We start from the raw sequence: 9,253 nt of genomic DNA on the forward strand, positions 1-9,253 counted from the left end.
AGGATAGAGGCGCCGCCGCGATGGGAGCCCGCCGACGCCTCTGGGAAAGGATAGATTCGGAAGGGACGGGACGAGGGAAAAACACCCCAACGCTATAGAAGCGAAGGGGGCCCTACTATTAGAGAAACCAAGCATAATCAATTTATGTTCTAGCGATCCTAGTGGATTTTCCTATGAGGAAGAAAAATCCATCGATCGAATCGCTAGATATTGGTGGAGCACAATGGTAACGAAACCCTAGGGCGGGTTCGCGGGGATACACTCCTGGGTCAGGGACTGTAAGCGCTAACTTTTCTCCTCTGCATTCAGAAGGGGAAGGACGGGAAGGAACAAGGAAGGAGGCGCCGCCGCGATTAGAGCCAGACGACGCCTCCGGGGAGAGGATAGGGAAGGAAGGGAAGGGACGAGGAATCCTGCACCGTCACAAAGGCGGGCGGGCCCTACCATAAGCGAAACCAAGCATACGCAATTAATATACTAACGACCTTGGAGGATTATTCTATGAGGAAGAATAATCCAACGATCAAATCGTTAGATATTGGTGGAGTACAATAAATTTGTTTTATAGGTCAATATTGTTCTGCTTAAATGAATTGTCTTAGGGGGTGCGTGTCCCCCTGTGCCCCCTGGCTACGCCACTGACCACTTTAGATATCAGCTAAACATTATTCATAACGAACGCTTCCTTTTTCATCGCAGATGACTCGTAAGTATTACGACGATGCACGGGAAGGAGGAGAAAGAACACATCATTCCCGCACCCATTGCCGTAAACACAACAAACCATCCATGGAGGAAACGAACCAGTGCCAAGGCAGAACCGGACATGTGGGAGGAATTGTGGCTGGTGAAATTCAGCCGCGAGGAAGACAGCGGAGAGGTGCAGCAGATATGGCTGCCTATCTGCAAGAGTACGAAGAAATGGAACGCGATCTGAAAATTCTCGAGAAGAAGAGGAAATCTATGATAAGGGCATACAATGAAGGGCTGCATAGACTGTCGAACCCAAATGTTCCACTCCAAAGTGTATGGATGCCACATCGATGCGAACTGGATGAAATCACGCGCGAGATAAATATGTTAAAATTAGAACTATCTCAATTTGATCAATCTTATGGAATGGATATCAAAAAAGATATTCACTCTCGTCAACCTGTGAGACAATATTACTAGTTTCACAGTCATTATGTAACAATAGGTGATCAAGTTCGAAATTATGCTCTTTGTAAAAGGAAAAATTTTACTTGCCACGCACCCTGATCATACCATGGCATTCAAAAATTTTGTAAGAGCAATAGGTCATTCATGATGAACTCAACTAGCTGAAAAAATATTATTCGAACGCTTTCATCTTGCTGATTTTTCAATTTTGTGAATAAATGTAATTTTTTTCCAGCATGGCCATATTGTTCTACATATTATGATGCATGTCACCAAAGGTCACCATGGCATGCCAAATACCAAATTATATTTCATTGGATGTACTTTGGGATGCATTAAAATTTGATGACGTGGTTGGCCATCTAATTGTATTGCATTATAATATTTTACCCTTATTCTCCCATTGATCTCCATAGAATATATACTCGCTGCGCTCAGCGCCCTCGTTGAGGGGCTCCGCCCCTTAAGAACCCCGGGTCCGGCTTATCCGTCTACTATTGTAGTTGTTCGAAGAATTTTAATTCGAATAATCTCACGCGAATGTGCTAGGGGCCGCCTTCGCCGGCCAGGGGTTAGGGTAGTGCCCCACTCATCCCTCAGAACGGCTTCGCCGTTCTACGTTGAGAGGCGGCTTCGCCGATCTACGTTGAGAGGCGGCTTCGCCGCCCAAGGGTTGAGTGTGCTCCCCCGGGTCTACCCCGCTTAGTCCTCGAAACGGCTTTGCCGTTCCCCGTCAGGGGTCGGCTTCGCCGACCAGAGGGCAGTGGCAGTTCCGAATTGTTTCACCGTTAATCATTTCAGGGGCGGCTTCGCCGCCCAGGGTTGAAGGAAGCCCACAGCGGCTGGGCCGCTTGATCCTCGGAACAGCTTCGCCGCCCGAGGGTTACTGAAGCCCCCCCCCCCCCGCGCCTACGCCAGTTACTCCTCGGAACGGCTTCGCCGTTCCTCGTTGTGGGGCGGCTTCGCCGCCTTGGGAATGAGGAGCCCCCCCCGCGGCTGCTCCGCTTAGTCCTCATAACGGGTCTTCTCCACCGAGGGGGGCGCCCAGGGGGATGCGGGGGTTTTAATGTGTTATATATGCGGTCACTAATCGTCCACAGTGATTATGTAGCGATGATTGTAAAGGATAGTGCACTGCGGCTTAATAGTGGCGACAAGTACCCATAAAAGAAGACTTCATGGCAAACTTTAATTTTTTTCGGGGGGTTCCAACGAAATAGCGGGGGTTTTATACTTCAACCAGTGGTCACCAATTGTTCTCATAAATGCCGTGCGGATAAGTCGTATGTTTCCGGATAATTGGCGAAATACTGACGATAATACCCGAAGAGGCGATTTATCAGAAAATTCTTAGTCGTAGGGGTGGTGAACACCGACTGAATTGTGACGAAAACTAATCGGAAAGGCGATTTAAATTTTTTTTTCGGCGGGGATCCAGGGATTTTTCGGGAGGTGATCTGGGGTTTTCAGGTATTTTTTCCCGTATGATTTACGGTGGCCCGCCCTCACCATAGATTGCGGATCTAGAGCTCATAGGGGACGGTTAGTGCGGCGTAATATTGGCGAGAAGTTCCCAAATAGGAGATTTATTGGCACATTTTACATTTTTTCAGGGGGTTTCACGGGGATACCGGGGGTTTATATGTGTGTAATCCTGGCGGTCACCAGTCGTTCACATAAATCACGTAGTGATGTGTCGTTGGGGTGAGAACCAGCGGTGGAATAGTAACGATAAGTAGCAAAAAAGGAGGCTTATATGCAAAATTTTATTTTGGGGGGGGGTGTATGTTGGGTTACCGGGGGTTTATAGGTTTGTACTGCCAGAGGTTATCAATCGTCCACATCAAATCCGCGATGAGTGGTAAGGCTTGGAAAAACGGAGGAATTGTGACGTAAAGTACCCGAAAAGGCTACTTACATGCAAATTTTAATTTTTTAGGGGATTTCAGGGGGTGAAGATAATGTATGGTCATGATTTAAGATGACGATATTATAGGGTCACATCCATTTACTATCATATCTAAGAAAAGTTACCCCTATGACATTCATATTTCGAGAGTAATACACTAAAAAGTTCAAGTAAAAATTGTCGAAATGTTGAGTTAATCTTTTGAATATAGTAATTTTTGGTATGTTTTAATTTTTTTCTGATTAATCAAGGACGACGAAAGAAATTTGTTACCTACATATCGTAGATGATGTGGCGGAAACATCCGGTTTTCGGATTTTTCCTCCGTATCATTTCGGGTTCCCCGCACGTGTGCCAAATTTCAGCTCTCCAGCAGGTCTGGAAGTGGTCGGGAATTTGTACCCATGAGTCAGTCAGTTACCTCAAGGGCTGTATATAAAAGGGACGAGCGTGCTGCGCCCGCTCCCAGCGGTCTTCCCCCGCTCTTTTCCATGCAGGTCCACAGAGGGATAGGCGCGTTTCTAATTTTAAAATGTAGAAAAAAAAGGCAGGGCCTTACGTACAAATTTAATTGGAATGTTCATGTACAAATTGAGGCCAGAGGACCTCTTTAAACACAACATTGGAAGTAATTACACTTTCCTCTGTTAAACGCACTTGATGACTCATACTTACGTATCAAGAGGAGACTTGAATGTGGAATCAGCCGCATTTTGATAAAAGTTATTTAAAGAATGCGAGATATTGTTGCAAATTAACAAATGTATCAGTTTGTGCGCCGTTAACGTCAGGAATATTGACCGGTTTTAGTTTTTTTTTAACGATTTAAAAACCAATTTTAGGAAACAGTAGCAATATTTAGGAAGTAAGATATGCCGCCGCATGTTCTCTGATAAATTCTGTGCATTTTGGTAACTCATTTGTAGAGTTTGGTTGCGTATAAGTTGACAAAAAGGTATCTGTACAGTAGAAATAATATAGAAGATAGGAGGCTCCACTGCGGGGCTGTTGCCGCGGGCGCAAGGATTGGTAGCCTTCAGCGTTTTTCTCTTTGAATTCCCTTCATAACTCCGCCGGAATCAATACTGCCGTGGACAAGCGGCTACGGTATTCGACTCTCACGCTGAGTTTCTAAGATCGAAACCCGTCAATGATACTTATTTTCAATATTACTTTCAACTTTTTCTTTTACATAAGCCTGCTTTTCACTATAATATATATTATTTTCACTTTTTCTGTGCGAGGAGTTTTTTGTCCTCATGCGTGAATCTTACTTTTTCCGTCAAGAGAATTATCAATTTTAATCATATAAGAATATAGCTTTCCCTGTTACGTTTTTTTCCTTCTCGGCAGGGTGTTAGAAGTTATAATAATAACGAAATCTGATTCTAAAAGTAGGCATATATGGTAATAATGAGTTGAAAATATTATTTTTCAACACAAAAGGAAACGAAATGCATGTGTATCTTAATAATGCGACACAAAAATGCAACAATTCAAAGGAAGCTTCCGTGTGAAAAAATGGGAAAACATCGGACGTCGGAAGAGTGCAAAAACATTTCCTCGCACAGAAATCAAATTATCAGTGAAAATCGTGAATATAATTGCGAATAGCAGGTTTCTGAAAAAGAAAAAAGTAGAAGAAAATTATGGAATAAATTACCGGTGGTGGGAATCGAATATGGACATTTATAATCGCAATCCAGCACCTTAACCACTGGACCATATTTACGAGTTCGTAATGTGGGCTAATACGTATGTTTTGAAGGGACTACATGACACTCATAACTGTTTGCCTGCGTCTTTTAAATTACTAGATACGAAATTAAGCTTAATATTAATTAATTGAGCTTGATTTTGAGCAATTAACGATTACATTCAACGCGTAGTGCATCTTTTACGGGCTAGTACGTATGTTTACCTGTATCCTACCGACTGGAACGCCTCTATTTATTGCGACTGGTGAGAATCAATGGAACCATGGGATTGGAGAATCCTGTGTAGAGTATTTATGTTCGTGTCCTCAGGAAGGAACGACTCAGCTAACACAAATACTTGAAAGGCTATTTTAATTCACCCCGCAAAGAATGACCATTTTAATACCGTTTCCTTAGTAGGAGTGTCGCCATAGGTCTCACAGATCAATTACCTTCGCGATTACCGTGAGATTTTTGGAGAAACGGGGATTTATGGGAAAAATTTGACGTCATTTGGATGGAAATTTGAAAAAAAGTGATCCTCCAGGTGTACTTCAACGGATAACTGCAGCAAAAGCATACTTTCATATATATTTTTTACCGGAGCTTGAACTTAAATACCCGCATTTTTATCAGACACAGCCAATCTCCATCGTGGGGCTCTTGGGTGCTTCGGTAATTTGTTGTCAAATCGCACGTATCGGAAAACATAAATTTCATTTAATAAACCATTAATTTCGTTGAAATGATGCCATCTTTGGCTTTTGCCGAAGGGAGGGTCTGTAATCATTCTACCGGTTCAGAGTCCCGGCGGTCAATTATGCACCTGCGTCTTTTCTTAGCCACAAAGATAATGATGGTATCGCTCTCGGTAATTTTCATTTCTCAGTTTCATCCCCTGAATATTTTAATTAATTAATTAGTAAATTTTATCCCGTTTCCTCCGAGATTGAACGTGAATCATTCGCAAACATTATTAAATTCAACTATATTAACAAATGGTGTGTCGTAGGAGAGGGGCACCTAGGCTACTAGTCTCATTGGATGCATAGCGGGTAGTCGACTCAAGGGAAAATCTTTAGGGGGTAAGGGCTGAAGTCCATAAAAACCCCTAGCTACGTGCCTGGTGCTTATTTCGATATTTTCTAAGCATACCAAAAATGTTGGTTAATGGCATAATTCCTATTTAAGCCGTTATGAGAAAAAAACTGATACCTATAATTTTCGTTATATCTTATTCACGTGAACTTAAAAATTAGGCTCTTCATTACAGTACTTACCTACTTTTTGAGTTATATGGAAATGAATGCCGCAATACGAGGGCAGGTTAACGAGGGAGCATCCGCGTTCCCTTGTTCACTTACCCTTCATTCCCTTGCGCCCTCGCCGATTGAATCCACCCTTGCTGTCGTCACATCCGTAAGTTGACGATCGAAAAGTACACGAAGGGTGAATAATTGCGAATTGGGAAACGGCTGGTAATGGGACCTGGAGACTTGAAGCTTGGTGGAGGTGGTGAAGCTTACCCACACGGGAAAAAAAACCCGGAAGAAGGACTACAAACATTAAAGTGGAAGAGCACTTCATTATAGTTTAGCGTCTTTACTTTTCAGTACCCGCACATTCCGACGTTATTAGACTTTCCGTGATCGTTTACCCTTCTCAGACGTAATCGGATCACAGCAAGCGCATATTGAACTTGAACGCAATATCCGACACGTCTTGTTTTACGCAGGAATATTATTTGGAAAAATTTAACGACCTTTTAAACTGAGAACAACGCTACAAGATAATCAGAGAAAATCCCATTGGAACCGCTATCCCATTTAGGAGGGCAAGTTACTGCATCTTATAATTACGTAAGCAAAAGGATTATAAATGAATGTTTAAGATTGACGCTTCCTTCCAATGAGTCGTGGGTGAGTTTATAAGAAAAAGCAATTTATTTCTCTTCTCAGTCCACCAATTGACCCAAGAATATGATGGAGATGCAGACCACAGTTTTTTTTTACTTTTCCTTTTTGGTTCACCATTTTGTAAGCCAATTCATTACAGCCAACCAGTTGGTTTTATTTCCACTAATAGTGTTATTCCAATCAATTCAAATCAACCTGCTGTTTTTACAGTCTTGATATTTCTGCTAGTAGGTAACTTGAGGCTGGTTAGTTTGTTTTATCACTGACACAACTCTAAGACTAATAATTTCATGCATTCAGTATTAAAGTAACATAAGTATGACGATGTTTCTCTTATCTTTCAAATGCTCTGGTAGGCTTCGTGAACGAAAATCCACCTTACAACCATTGCCTTTCAAAGAAACATATATGATCATGGAACTCTAAAATAAAAAAAAAACCTTGTTCACTTAGGAGGCACCGCAGAAAAATTCAGCATTACCTCAAAATCTATAAACCAATAAGCATATTTGGTTTTTGATAGGGGCTCAAAAAAGAGTAGAAACTCTTCATTTTTTAATGCATCTATATGCTTTCGGTTCGGAAAGAACTTCCACGGAGAGCGTTCACCTTGGGTTTCATGACAATCAGTCCGAATCTTTTTCACCTATATTACAGGACGCACTTTCAAGAGATAGATATTAATCAATTTCAAGCTAGAATTCAGCGCTAGTCGATGAAGCGTTGTTCGCAAAATTTTATGGTGGCTTTAAAGCCACAATTTCAGAGCAAATAAAAAGTATGTCAAAAATGTTAGATTTCAAACTTTAGCCCCACCATTACGTTTACCAACGTCATTTTTTTAGATAAGCAATACGTAAAATTCGCATTAAATTATTAAATTGTGTTGTTTACAATATAAATTTGTTATACTGAAATGGAACGCATTGAATTTCAATGCACTGAAACAGTTCACTAATAATCACACACGATCATCACGAGGCGGGCCATAAAATTGACTTCAAAAAAGCGAAGATAGTGGCAAAAGAGAGTCGCTACTACCCAAGGCAAATCAGGGAAACAATTGAAATTCACAAAACACAAAATATTAACAGGGACAACGGCTACCCAATCAGCAACGTATGGAAGATAGTACTGACCAATCAGCGCACAGTGCTATATAAGACGACAAAAAATGAAAACTTCTCACCTTCGACCTGAAGACGAAAGCAAAGCAAACAAAGTTGTCAACTATTAACGACAGACAGTGCTGGAGAACCCGAAAATTAGCAGTCATCGATACGTTGCCTGGATTTGTAAACGGTCAAACAGAAATTTTCTTCCACCATCATCATCACTGGTCAACAATCCTAGGATTGGTTTGACGCAGCTCTCCACTCAGTTCTCCTATCAGCTAATCTTTTCACACCGACGTATTTCTTCTCTTTCACATCTCTCTTTACTTGTTCCATATATTTTGTTCGGGGTCTTCCTTTTCCATTCTTGCCTTCCACTTGTCCTTCGACGATTGTCTTCATCAGGTCATCATGTCTCAAGATGTGGCCTATAAGGTTGTTCCGTCTTCTTATTAAGGTTTTCATGAGGCTTCTCTTCTCTCCTACCCTTCTTAGGACTTCCTCGTTACTAACTCGGTCGATCCATTTGATTTTCATCAACGTAATTAAATCAGAGTATAAAATATATTCGCAAGCATTGCCTCAAGTACCTACAGTGAGATACAGATATTCGTCGATTGAATGAGTGAAGTTAGTGAAATAATGTGAAATAATAATGTGAATAATAATGTGAATGTGGTGTGAAATAATAATCTCCCAATGAGTCCGTATATACTAATTAATCCTACATTATGGTTTCTCCACTCGTGTGAACTATTTCACAAGCATGAGAACCTGAGAGTGAATGGCCAAAGCTAGAACCGAGAGAAAAATTTCTCCGAGGACCTAATTTGCTACGTGTATTAAGTTCCACTTTTCGCATTCTTCGCTTGAGATCTCCGTTATTTTGTCACTGAAGCGTTGAAACTTATTTGAACAGTAGGTGTTCGTAACGGTTATAAAGGGTCATAAAAAGAACAAGCTTCTCTGCTCACAATTTTATGTACTATTCCCTGGTTTCTATCGATTACAATGTGCTAAATACATTATAAAAGTTACTAAGCCGACACCAAAGAGGAAATACAGAGTGGCCTACCAAGCATTTAGTTTAAAAACAATCTCCCTACTAGTCACGTAGATATTTTGATCAAAGTTATTTTTTAGTATGTACTCCCAAAATATATAATAAATCAATTTCAGAAAACATTCACGATCGAGGTCAATGCATCTTCTCATTATTTATTAAATCTAAGAATACAAATTACATTTTATTTGACACGCAAAATAAGGATATTATGAGTCTAAAAGTTATATAAATACTTTGTTAATTGTTCTATTTCATGATGTATTAAAGAGAATACTCGATGTTATTAAGCTAAAACTTTCGAGCCATTTTTCGTCAGCTTCTTCGAGGCAAGAATATTGCTACGATAATTGTAATCAATGGGTGCCCATGAAATCCAAAATATGATGGAA

Source organism: Ischnura elegans, chromosome 10, assembly GCF_921293095.1.
Source record: "Ischnura elegans chromosome 10, ioIscEleg1.1, whole genome shotgun sequence".
In the NCBI taxonomy this organism is placed as follows: Eukaryota; Metazoa; Arthropoda; class Insecta; order Odonata; family Coenagrionidae; genus Ischnura; species Ischnura elegans.